The sequence below is a fragment of the Monodelphis domestica genome, chromosome 2 (genome assembly GCF_027887165.1).
Source record: "Monodelphis domestica isolate mMonDom1 chromosome 2, mMonDom1.pri, whole genome shotgun sequence".
NCBI lineage: Eukaryota > Metazoa > Chordata > Mammalia > Didelphimorphia > Didelphidae > Monodelphis > Monodelphis domestica.
In genome coordinates, this window is record NC_077228.1 from 22,652,683 (window position 1) to 22,666,911 (window position 14,229).

Genomic DNA, 14,229 nt, shown 5'->3' on the forward strand with positions numbered 1-14,229 from the left:
TTCAATTTTATTTTCTTGTTCAAGGATATCTGGGCAGTTTTCTTTGATAATTGTTTTTTGATAGCCAAGCTTTTTTTTTTTTTTAATCTTGGCTTTCAGGTAGTTCAGTAATTCTTAAATTATCTCTCCTGAATGTATTTTCCAGATCAGTTTTTTCAATCAGATGTTTCATGTTTTCTTTTTTGTTGTTGTTCTTTCAATTTTGTTTTATTGTTTCTTGATTTCTCATGAAATAATAAGCTTCTAGTTGTTCAACTCTAATTTTTAGGACCTGATATTCCTCTATCACAGTGGTTCTCAACCTTTCTAATGCTGTGACCCCACAATACAGTTCCTCATGTTGCAGTGACCCCAAACCAAAAAATTATTTTGGTGGCTACTTCAAAACTGTAATTTTGCTACAGTTATGATTCGGAATGTAAATACCTGATATGCATTATGTATTCTCATTGCTACAAATTGAGAGGTTGAGAATTGCTGCTCTATTAGTTTTTGGTTCTCCTTTTTCATTTCTTCTTGTATTGCTTTCATTTCTCTTCCCCACTATTCCTCTGTCTCTCTTAATTGGTTTTTGAAAATTTTTTTGAACTCTTCCAAAATCTGTTTCCATATTTTTCTTTTGGACTTTACATGTGATTACTTTGCTTTCACTGTCCCCTTCTGTAACTGTAACTTGCTACTTGTCTCCATAAAAATCCTTTAGAGTTAGGTGCTCTTTATGTTGTTTGCTCATTTTCCCTGCCTTTTAATAAATAGTCCTTCCTTGATACTACCCTTTGAGTATTTTCTGGATTTCTGCCAGTTTCAGTTCTTCCAAGATGGCATGATGGCCTGAGGGCTGAAAGCTCTGAGGAACACCTCCCACTGCCAATTAAATTAACCCTTGAGATGCTGATAGCTTAAAGGCTTGACTCAGACTTGGGCATAAGCTTTTGATCTTACTCTGAGCTTGATCAGGTCAGGAACTGCTCAAATTCTAGTCTTAGGCTTAGGTTGTAAGTTTTTGGTCTCACTATGTAATTGATGTAATCAGTCACACAGTTGATTACCCTGTCTTGGAGCTCCATTCTGAGCTTTTGGCAAAAAGATCTAGACATACTTTGAGTCTACCAACTACCTCAAACTGGGATCTATGTCCTTACCACAGGTCCAGACTAGAACTCTTGGATTAGCTCTATGTAGCTCCATGATATTTGAACTGTTTCTTTCTGACTGCTTACAGTATTTTTTCCTTGACTTTTCTTGCAGACCTGCCCACTTCAGCCCAGACTGCCCTAGGTTGGGATTCTGGATTTCCCCACAGAATTTCAAGGGACATGGGATGGTTGGACCTCTTTTTGCCCAGGCAGGGTCTCAGGGTCTGTGAATTAGGGGGATAACTACCCTAAGCATGTGAAAATTTTTCCCTGTGGAATGGGAATATGAAAGCAATTTGTTCCAATGGTCATGAAGAAGGTACTGTGGCGTGCTTAGAGTTTGGTCAAACATCAAAGATGCCAACATCATCCCCTGCATCCTGGGTCTTTGCCAGTCTACTTGACTTGTTTTGTCACTGAGAATGAATTTGATGACTTTATGTAACTTTACCTCATTTAAATCAAATAAGCAAATCAAGATATCACCTAATCATACTTTAATGAATCTTGCAGAAATTTCCATGCAAGCTCATAGAGTACAGATTTAGAATAAAAATAACCCTAGCTATTCTCTAACACCAACCCAATCCCATTGTCACCTCATTTTAGAAATGAAGAAACTGAGGGGCAACTAGGTAGCTCAGTGGATTGAGAGCCAGGCCTGAAATGGGAGGTCCTGGGTTTAAATCTGGCTTTAGACACATCCTAGCTGTGTGACCCCAGGCAAGTCACTTCACCCCCATTGCCTAGCTCTTACTGCTCTTCTGCCTTGGAACCAATACCCAGTATTGATTCGAAGATGGAAGGTGAGGGTTTAAAAAAAGAAAAAGAAAGGAAGAAACTTAGACCTACAGGGTAAATGATTTTTCTCAGGCCAAAAAGGTGGTAAAAGGTAGAGTCTAGATTTATTTCTCCCTCTACTGCTTTTTTTTTCATTAGGCAATTTTGGTTGCAATTTTTCCCCTTTCCTTAATGTTAAATATACTTGTTCACTAAACAGGTATTTTCCTTGGCTGGTGAGCAACTCATTGACATTAATTTAAACTTTACTAGGTGATGGTAACAATCAGACAACAATATCTTTTCTTTTATCCATTTCCTGTTTTTCAGTGCTAGAAGTTTGATAAACAACCTTTGAGATAGCACCAACCTGCCTTATTTAGGGTTCAACTTCCCACAGCACTCTCAAACTACAATTTTGGTTGTGAGAAGAGAAATGCAGGGAAGAGTGGGAGGTATCAGGCTTGGATGCACCTGCTAGTTATCTCCCACCTGCCCTGGTCATTTTAGGAGCATGAGGAGTTTAATTAATTTTGGTGTTAGAAATGGTAAATAGATATATGCCTCTAGGTGCTCTAGGCAATATATAGAATTTTAAGAAGTAAACTATGTGTCAATGGGAAAAGTATCTGAAAGACTGGTGGAAAGAAGAGTGTTATGAGTTAGAGCAATAGTGAATGCAATCATTCATATGAGTCCAGGAAGAGAGAGAGGAGGTCAGAAGGGAAGAAAAGCTCAGAGAGGGAAAGATATAGAAAAGCAGAAAAAAGGGAGAAAAAGAATAAGGAGAGGGAGAGAGGATTTAGAATAAGATATGTGTTCCTACTAGACAGCTAGGTGGTGCAATGGATTGAGTGCCAGGTCTGGAGTGAGGAAGACATATCTTCCTAAGAGTTCAAATCCAGTCTCAGACATTTACCAGCTGGGCAAGCCACTTGATACTATTTGCCTCAGTTTCCTCATCTGCAAAATGATTTGAATAAGGAAATAGCAAACCACTCTGGTATCTTTGACAAGAAAACTCCTAATGGGGTCAGGAAGAGTTGGACATGACTGAAAAATAACTGACCAGATAATAAGTGGGAAGAATCACATGGAATATTTGCTTTGAAAATTTTTTATTAATCTAAGGTAGCCAGGGAGGGATTGTGTTGGTCTAGGTTCTAGGAGGCCAGAAGGTCAGCAAGAGTGGCCCTAGTAAGCAAAGTTGGATGAACTCTGCTCTTAGGGAAAGAGTTGTTTGCCTTGACCCCTATCACCCCGCCTTTGGTATGTGGGTGGCCCTGGGACTCCAGATATTACCTATGGCCAGACAGAGGTCAGAGGCCCTTGGTTAAATCTTGTTTCAGATTCAAGGGGCCACAAGAGACAGAGTTGGCTGGGAAAGGTTGGGACCAACAAAGTCACAGCAGTCCAGCTGCTGGCTCTCTAAGAGGCTGTCTTTACTAAAATATACAATGTCACCTTTCCTGAGGTCAAGGTGCACATCCATCCCCTGAGCCCAGATCATGTTCACCTGAAATCCAATAGCTTGCCTTCTCTGGAAGACAAGCTGTCTTTCCCGAAAGTGCTGGCACATTCGAAATGAGAGTGGACAAGATCACGATCTCCTTTTTCAACATATTTGTTACCCACATGTCTTCCAGTCACCCCTGCTCACCCTCCCAATCTCTAACAGACTCTCATTTCCATCCAAGAGCCAGGGGGGATGCTATTTGTTTAGAGAGCTTGATTCCTATCTCTTGAGAATTGATGGCTAAGTTTTCACTCTGAGAAATTCTGTAACGGGCAGAAAGATGAATATGGAGGAAGCTAGGAGCTCTAGCCATTCCTCTCACCGCCCTTACTCTAAGAAGTTCTATCAGCACTGTCTAAGGGCTCAAAAAAAGAAAAGATCCTCAGAAGTAACAATTCTGCAAAGAATTCCTTAGCCCAGGATCTCCTCATAATCTTTGTGTCCTGGAATCCTTTGGCAGTCTGGTCAAAACTATTTGACATCTCAGAATCTTATTTTAAAATAATTGTAAGTAATACTATAGTTTGGGTAGACATTAATAAAACTATGAATGTATTTTCCCCATCTAAGTTCATAGACCTTAGGAAATCTACCCAAAGCCTCCTTTCCCAGGTGAAGTACCCCTGCCTTAGACTTGTTGAGCCATTGGCAGGAACTGGATGGAACTCACTGTAGCTGAGACGAATCTAGCAGATGTCACAGGACTGGTAAGGTCAGCTCGGAAAACAAGAAGGGGATACGAGCAGTTGAGGTATAATCAGGGGAGCAGAGTATTGACGGGAATATAAGATCTTTGAGGATAGAGACTAAGCATTTTTGCCTTGTACTCCCCTATCTACTGCAGTCTTGGGCATGTAAGAAATGCGTTTGGAATAAATATCATCTTGCCAACAAAGGTCTGGATGGTCAAAGTTATGGGTTTTCTAGGAGCAATGCATAGCCATAAAGAGTCAGCCATACGGACAACTGAGCATTGTAAAATCAACACTTTCAAATTATGGTGCTGGAGAAGATTTTTGAGAGTCTCTTGGACAGCAAGGAGAGCAAATCAGTCAATGCTTAGACTGTTCACTGGAAAGTCAAATACTGGAACTGAAACTTAAATATTTTGGCCACATGTTGAAAAGACAGGATTCACTGGAAAAGACCCTGATGTTGGAAAAACATTGAAGGCAAAAGGACAAAGGGGATGGGAGAGGATAGTGTCATGGAAACAGTGACTATGAGTTTAGACTTCAAGGGATGGTGGAGGATAAAAAGGTTTGGCATGCCATGGAGTCACAAAGAGTTGGACACAACTGAGCAACAATAAGTCCTAGAAAGCTTAAGTGATTTTGAATCCTAAGGTTGTTTGCTCTTTACCAGGATCAAATCAAGGAAGACAAATGGGCATGGATTGGCCCATGGGGACCAGAAGGTGTGATTCTAGTGTAAGTGACTCCATGGGACCTTGGTAGAGAGCATGAGCTGTTTCCAGTCCTATGTGATGGGGGCTGTTACAGTATGAAAGTCTTAGAAATCTTCAGCAAATAATGTAGATGGCAATGACTTTCTCTAGTCAGGTGATGACAGTGGAAAGAGAGGAGAGGTAGAATGTAGGCTATATTGTAAAATCAGAATCCGCAGGCTTTGCTAATTATATATTTTCTATGACTCATTTCTCACATTAAATAAAATATGTCTGAAGATTTGGAATAATTAACACTCCTTACAAATGAAGAAAACCAGGCTTTTTTCCATAGCAGATGGCTTTCTAGCTCTCATCTGAAGCTTGCTAGCCTATGCCTCCGGTCTCTTGGAGGCTTCCTAAATGGGGGCGGTGTGTCATCCACTCGGGGGCTTTCCTGGGTTTCTGCCTTGGGGAACTTCCTCTGCTGACTTCATGGCCTTGAATAAGTCATTTGCCTGGTTGAAATTCAATTCCTTATTTATAAATATATTTTAAGTATTACAAATAAATATTATTAATGTAGGTAATGAATTCATAGAAATATTAATACATACTTGAGGCATGGGAGCAAGGGATAGAGTTTCATTTGGAGAGAGAAGCAAGGAGGCCAGTTGGACTGGAGAGCCTGGTCCATAGGAGAGAAGTAGAGGGTAATGCTACAATGAGGAGGATGCTGAAGAGTACATTATCAGGAAATGAGCTTGACCACTCAGCCAGGAAGAAGAGACCTAAGGAAGAGAGAGGGCCTTGGGGAACAAGCATCTCCAAGTGAAAAAGCGTGGCCTCTAGTCTTGGTGCCATCCTCATCATCTACTTTGGACCCATGGAAGCACATGACATGTATACAATGGTACGTCTGATGTTATTTCCTCCATGGTCCTTGATGGGAAAGGCCTTTGGAAATCTAGTGATTCCTGAAGCAATATTCTTGTCATCCACTCTGTGGAGATGATTTTATCCTCTCTCTAAGCTCAGACAGGATGGGGAGGGGGAGCAAACATTATAGAGAGAGTCTTGAGACACTAACAGTCACCAGAAAGCATCTCCTTCCCCAAGTGGGAGAATGGGGAAGGGGGCATGAGTAATAGGGTTTGTATCACTGGGCAAGGCAGCCCATAAAGTCCTTTTAATCCCCCTCCTCTGAGGGATAGAGACCATGTGTCTGGTGATACCAGAACAGCCGGGCCAGTAATCTGACAGGGGCCCATAAAACCACTGGAGACTGCTGACAGACTTTATAGGAATGCAGTGGTCTTTAGATTTACAGTGCTCAGGTTGGCATTCACTTTAAAGGCCAATTTAACGAGAGGACCCTCACTTTCCATAAAGGAAAACATACCTCAATAGAAACAAAAGTACTTGTTAATCTGATTTTCCCCCTATTACCCAAATCCCCATGACCATATATGTATGTATGTAGGTATATAAGCATATTTAGTCCAGATAATTTAATTTAAGGCACAGAGATGGAGATGAACCATTGAAATGGGTTCTGTATAAAATATCATAGAGTCACAGAATGGTAGAATTGGAAGGATCCTTAGAGGTTATTTTATCATCACCTTTTAGTTGCCAAGAAAACCTCAAATAGGACCCTAAAGTGTTAAAAAAAACATTTTGTCATTTTCTTCTCCAGCTAATTTGACAAATAAACTGAGGCAAAGGATTAAGTGACTTGCCCAGGGTCACTCAGCTAGGAAGTTATTTAGGATGTCATAAAATCACAGAATGGTAGGATCTTTAGCAGTCATTGACTTCAACCCCCTGGTTTTACAGAAGAGAAAACAAGGGATGCCAAGAGGAAAAATCATCCAGGGACCACTTACTTGCTCTAGGTGATGTAGGAAATTGAAGAATACTAGAAGAAGATAATTTTCCAAGTTGGTTGATTGACTAGGGTATGTGTTGACTTGGGCATCCTCGGAGGTTCCTTCAAACATTTGTTAATCACTTAGGATAAAAAGAAAGGCAAATGACAATCCCAGCTTTCAATCCCTGAGCCCAATCTAATGGGGAAGACAACATGCAGACAATTATGTCCAAACAAGTCATCAATAGGATAAAATTAGGATGATCAATACAGGGAATGAAGTAGTTCTAAAAGGAATTTAGAAAAGCTTCCTGGAGGCAGTGGGATCTTAGCTTACCTGAAGAAATCCAAAGAAGTCATGTGACAAAGATGAGGAGAGAGAACATTCTGAGCATGAAGGACCATCAGAGAAAATGGCTGAGAGATGGAAGATATCATGAAAGGGACAGTCAGGAGACCACTGTCACTTGCTTAGAGTATATGGGAGGGTAAGGTTCAAAAAGCCTAGAAATGTAATATCTGGTGCTAGGTTAGAAAAGGCTTTGAATGCCAAAAGAATTTCATATTTGATCCTAGAGGTGTAAGTCACTAAGAGAGAGTAAAAGCTAATTCCTTCAATTAGCAACTTACTCAACAAGTAGCTACCCAACCCCATAGCCAATTGATTTTATTATCAGTTTCTCTTCCTGATGACCCTATCTCTCCTCTTAGTACCTTCCCTGGCACCTCCAGACAGACCCTCCTCACCTAGATTATTTCAAAAGCCTTCAGATTGCTCTCCTTGATTTGTGCTTGTCCAGAATTTAATTCATCTTCCAAATGGGTCCAGTCAACATTCCTTTTTTTAAAAATTATTTATTTATTCATTCATCTATCTATCTATTTGTTTGTTTTTTCATTTGAATAAGTTTATTTAGTTAATTTAGAACATTATCCCTTGGTTACAATAATCACATTATTTTCCTCCCTCCTCCCACTTTTCCCTCGGCCAACACTCACTTTCATTGAGTATTACTTGTGTCCTTGTTCAGAATCTATTTCCATGTTGTTGTTTACACTAGGATGTTCATTTAGAGTCTACATCCCCAACCATATCCCTTTCACCTATGTATTCAAGCAGTTGTTTTTCTTCGGTGTTTTTACTCCCACAGTGTTTCCTCTGGGTGTGGATAGTGGTTTTTCTTCCAGTCAACATTCCTAAAAAGCTTTGCTTTCACTATCCCCTTCTAAGAAAAATATGAATTGGTCTTAGGTTCTGGAAAAGCTCAAAAAATCAGTTTTTAAGAAGGCATAAGAAACATGGGAAAGAGAAGCCAAAGCAAGGCAAGAAGAAAATAACAGGTTAAAAAGCAGAATTAGCCAAATGGAAAAAGAAGTTCAAAAGCTCAGGGAAGGAAATCATTCTTTAAAAATTTGAATTAGAATTGGTAACTAAAAGCTAATGGCTTTATGAGATATCAAGAAACAATAAAATCAAATCAAAACAAAAAAGAAGAAAGCATAACATATCTCATTGGGGGGAAAAAACTTGGCTTGGAAAATAAATTCAGGAGAGAAATTTAAATATGATTGGATAACTGGAAGCCATGTTTTTTAAGAAAGCCTAAACATCATATTACAATAAATTCTTAAAGAAAATCACCCTAACATTCTTGAACAAGATCAAGTAGAAATTGAAATAGTACACTGATCACCTCCTAAATAAATCCCCAAATGACAACTCCCAGGATCCTAGAAATAATATAACTAAATTCAAGATCCCACAAGCCCAGGAGGAAATATTGCCAACAGCCAGAAAGAAGCAATTCACACCATAGAGCTAGTCAGTATTATACCAGACTTAGCAGCATCCACATTAAAATATCAGAAGCCTTGTAAACATAATATTCCAGATGACAAAAGTACTAGTTTTATAACCAAAAATCATCTACCTAGCAAAACTAAATAGATTCTTTCTGGGGAAAAAGGTCATTTAATAAACTAGAAAATTTCCAAACATTCTTAATAGAAAGACCAGACTTAAACAGAAAATTTGAGATCCAAATACAAAACTCAAGAGAAACCATCAAAAAGATAAAGAGAAATTTTAAGGAATTCAGTAAGGACAAACTATATTCCTATGTGGAAAGATATTTGTAATTCTTAAAAATTTTTTATCAATATTAGAGCAGTTAGGAGTATACATAGATGATATGAAAGTAAACTGATAGGATGATATAAATGCAAAAATGATCAAGAAGTGAAAAAGAGGATTAAAATGTGAGAAATGGAACGAGGGAGGTAGAATGGGACTAAATTATCTCACCTAAAGAGTCATGGAAATCTATTAGAGTGAAGGGCAGTATGAAGGTGGTAAACTTATTCTCATTGCAATTGGCTCAGAGAGGGAATAACTATGATATTCATTTGGGTATAAAATCCTACCTTATCCGATAGAGAGACAGGAGGGGAATAAGACAAGGGGAGGGGATGCTAATGGAATAGGAAAGTAGAGGATGGTGATTAAAAACAAAACACTTGAGGATGGACAGAGTAAAAGGTAAGAGAGCAGAATCAAAAAGGAAACATAATAAGGAGGGGAATACACAGTTGGTAATCATAACTGTAAATGTGAACAGGACAAATTCACCCAGAAAAAGGAAGCAGATAGCAGAATGAATTAAAAAACAGAATCCTACAATATGTTGCTTACAAGAAACACATTTGAGGTAGGGAGATACCCACAGAGGTAAAGGTAAGGGATTGTAGAAAAACATTTCTTCATTAGAAGGGACAAGGAGGCATTTGGTAATCCCAAACCCTTAGGAAACCTCAGAATTTCCTCCATCTGTTTCCACAGGCTTCATTGCACTTTGGGGTCAGGCTTAAGTTAAGGGTGGTACTTAGACTACCTTTGGGACCTCAGATACTAATCAACTGTGACTTGCAGACCCTCCTGGAGCCATAGACAAGTAAGGCATCCCAGATGCCACATGTAGGATCAGGCATGAAGGGAGGATGAGTGCTACCCAGGCTTCCAGTAATGGTAAATTAATTTTATTATTATTATTTCATATTATGATAAACGAGAGAAGGTTTTTTCCTTAATGAAAACATGATCCAGAAATAAGGTGTGAAAGGATTTTTTTTTTAATTTTGCTTGGCTGAGAGCATGAAGTAATTCCTGTCAACTCACCATCTTATGCATACTCACTTGGGGAGGTTTTGTTGAAATTAAGAAAAACTATTCAGAACAAGAGTTTTTAATCAGCTTTTGTGTCATGGATCCTTTTAGCTGTCCCATGAAATGTAGGGACTTGGTCTCAGGGAAGGAAAATATTTTTTAGATAAATGAAATAGATTTCATCTAATTCATCTGGGTTCAAACAGATATATCTCAGAGTTGAAGTTCAGTTGTTAGGAGCACTGGGTCTGGAGTCAGGAAGACTCAAGCTCAGATACTTCCTGGCTGTGTAACCCTGGGCAAGTCTCTGAACCATTGGAGAAATGGCAAACCACTCCAGGCTCCTTGTGAAGAGAACCTTATGAACAGCCATGGGCCATGGGGTCATGAAGAGTCGGACAATACAGAACAAGAGCAACAAAAAACTACCTAAGACTCCAAAATAAACCAATTCTATTGAAATAAAGATACATACGTTCCCCATTCAAGTTCATGGACACATTGAGATCTCTATATGGACTTCTTGGAGTCTGGACCCCAAATTAAGAATCATTAATTTAGAATAACAGAGGTTTCAATTACTTAAAGCTAATAGAGACCCTCAAGCATGGAAGGACAGAAATTGAAGGAACCTTAGAACTTAAAATGCCAGAGATGCAAGAGACCTTATTATATCATAGAATATTATAGATATCTTTTTGCCATCTCCTCTAATTTTTAAAATATGACCTCTTATATTTAGGTCATGGATCCTTTTGGAGTTTACCATGGCATATAGTTTAAGTTGCTGGTAAAAACCTAATTTTTGACAGCCTTTTTTTCAGTTTACTCAGAAGATTCTGGCAAATAGAGAGGCATTATCTAAGTAGCTAGTATCTTTGGGTTTATTGAACACAGTACTACTGTTGGATTGTTTCTGAGTTCTCTTTAGCTAATCTTTTCTACTGATCTTTTTTTTTTAATCAGTAAAGAAATATTTTCATGATAACTGCTTTGTAGAATTGCTAGGTCTCTCACTTACATTATTTCTGTTGATATCCTTGCCCTTTTTTGACTCCAGGAAAATTTTGAAATTTTAGCATAATTTTATAAACCCTTTATATATAAAACTCATGTATAAAAGTTATGATTTGTAAATAGTTTATAAAATACATAAATATAAATAAACAACATTTTATGAATATAAAAAAGTTATATATAAAAGTTATATTTTATGACATTTTAGTTTTATCATCCTTTGATCAGTATGGTACTAAATCTATAAATTAATTGTCATAGTATATCTTTTTAATTATGTTGGGAAGTGCAGGCCATCGAGCTTTGGTACATAAGATTCTCTAAAACATGTTTGGATTTTTTTGCTTATTTTTAATCTGTTCATTTTTTAAATTTTATAAGAACATATAAAGAACCATTTTCTTACTTGCTAAATTATGTGTATGTGTACTATGGACACTTTAAAATAACTTGCATATCATGAGATTTGCTTTTCTCATTCCATTTGTTCTTTGTATATCAAAATATTTGTGTTTGTTGATGGTTATGTTTATAATGAGAAAAAAAATTTCAGTAGGATAACAGCTGGGAAGGAGCTTAGAACAGGGAATGTTTAAAATTAAAAAGGAAATTGTATCTATGCTTCCTTCAGCTCTTCCCCCCCCCCAAATTCTGATGACTAATTCTAACCATGCATGTTTCAAGTTCAAGATTAGTATGGTCGCCATTATCTTTCTTGTCTGATAACTATCCCCATTTCTCCTGCCTGGGAATGGGATATAGGAAATGGATAAATAGGGGACTGTTGTTCTTTGTCCTTTATTCATGAAGCAGACAGCCTGAGGCAAAGAACCCTAGATTTGAAACCCAAAGAGGTTAGGTGTCTTAGGTTACGTAGGTGGGTGGGTAGCAGAGCCAGATTGAAATCCAGCTACTCTAGTTCCTTGTCAATAAAATGAGGACTTAGGCAGTCACATCCAACTCTTAGTGACCACATGGACATAGTGTGTCAGTACTGTCTGTGGGGTTTTCTTGGCAAAGATAATGCAGTGGTTTGCCACTTCCTTCTCCAGCTCATTTTATAGATGAGGAAACTGATATAAACAGAATTAAGTGACTTGTCCAATGGTCACACAGTTAGTAAATCTCTGAGGCCAGATTTCAACTCAGGTCTTCTTGACCCTAGGTCCAGTTCTTTATCCACTGAGCCCCTCTGCTGCCTTGAACTAGAGATATTGCTGGCCTCTAAGACCCTTTCAGCTGGATGGAAAATGACCATATAGAGAGAGGAAACTGCTGAGAAGCTTTAACCTTACTTTTGTTATTCAACATTTCAGCACAGGCTGTGGGACTACTAGCCTAAGTCACTCACCATGGAAGGTTGATTCTTCAGAGAGTAGCTATCACTTCTCTGATTGGAGTTCTATGTAATATTGAGGGACTGGGGATAGTTTTTTTCCCCTTGTATGATGCCTCACGAGCCCCCACCAGTGTGCTCCCCTTTTATGGATGCCATTTAGCCAGACAGATTTAGGTTTTTGAAATGCTATTTACTAAGGTTAAGGAAAAAAAAAAGATGGTTCCATTATCCCACCCCTACCCCCAGCCCCCAAACTGAGCATTCATTCTCCCCTAAGCACATACAGAGTCTAGTTTAGAGAGCTCATATATGAACCCATAGGACAAATGGAGTCATTTAAAACTCATAATGGTGAAGAGTCCTTTTCCCTCCTTTATTGAATCTTCATGAGGTTCCCTTCAATTACCTTATAGTTCTCTCCCCTTTTCTTTTTTAAACCCTTACCTTCCGTCTTGGAGTCAATACTGTGTATTGGCTCCAAGGCAGAAGAGTGGTAAGGGTTAGGCAATGGGGGTCAAGTGACTTGCCCAGGGTCACACAGCTGGGAAGTGTCTGAGGCCAGATTTGAACCTAGGGCTTCCCATCTCTATGCCTGGCTCTCAATCTACTTTCTTGTAGGACCTGAAGCTACTTTTCCTCAATATTCCTTGGACCCTGATTTAGTCAAAGTCATCAACTATTCTAGGAGCCCTATTAGGATAACAATAAATTAGAGTTCTCTGACTATCCAGAGGTCAAGAAGTCCTTCTCTAGCTAAAGAGGCAGGAGAGAGGAGACAGAAGTTCCTCTCCCCTCTGTGTCCCACTTCCACTCCTCCCAAAGCAGTGATTTTTTTTTTCCTCTGCAAGGACTTGGCTAGAACTGTTTTCTCTTCTTGACTTCCATTCACTTGTCTGTACAAGTTTGCTTTTTAAACAAGACCCACAAGACTGACCGAATCTCATGAACAAATCCCAAAATAAATCCTGGGTAGCATTCATTCCACTTCATCCAATGATTCACACTCTTTATAAGTCACTTTTCCCAACCATTCTAATACTCTTGATTAAATGATTGAATCAAGAGAGGTTTATTCCAGAGTCAAGTTATCCAACTCTGAGGACTTGTATTCAGATCTTGCTTCTGAAGCTGACCTTTAGGGATGTTCTTGGACCAATGACTTCATTCTGTGGTTTCTTGATTTTCTCATCTGTAAAGTGAGTTATTTGGCCTAGATGACCCCCAATAGCCATTCTAGCCTTTAGTCTTAGGATCCATTCTGATCTTTATCATTCTAAGCTAAGGTCCTTCATCTGCACTAGGGGGCAATCACACTTACCCTACCTCTCTCAATGGAATAGTTATGAGAAACAAAAATAAGTCATATTTTTGAGAGAGATAAATATATGCATGTATATTTATTATGGATATGATCAATAAATTCTTATTGATTCATTGACTGTTACAAAGAAAGGGTTTTGGAACCATAACACACTGAAGAAACGTGAGATTTCACTATCATGCTTGAAACATGGCAGCTACCAATAAATTGCTTTCAACTTGATAATTCACCATTAGGTGAGGTGTATGTGAGGTATAGAGAGGGATTAGTTTCCTTACCTGAAAAAATTGGGAGTAAGTCTAGAGTGGTTCTGTGACTTGCCTATGGACATATAGGTAGGAAAAAGGCAGAACCAGGGTTCAAACATCCATCATAAGACCTCTGAATCCCACCAAGTAAAGTTCTGTTGATTATTTAAATTGCAAAGGAGTAGTTTTGAAAGTAGGAATATAAAACCTAAAAACAAATATCTCTGTATAACATTGTCCCATAGGGGAAAGAAGGTGACATCCCCAGATACGCTCATTGACTCTGTAAAGATTAAAATTTTAGGCGAACTGAGGCAGGTAGAAATTAGTTTCTCTCTTCAAGGAGTATTATATTTTTAAAGGTTTATTAAAGGCTAAGGATTAAAGAAAATTACAGAATAAGAAAGCATGTGTCTAGGCCCAGAGAGGCCTAGATACAACCTCACCTA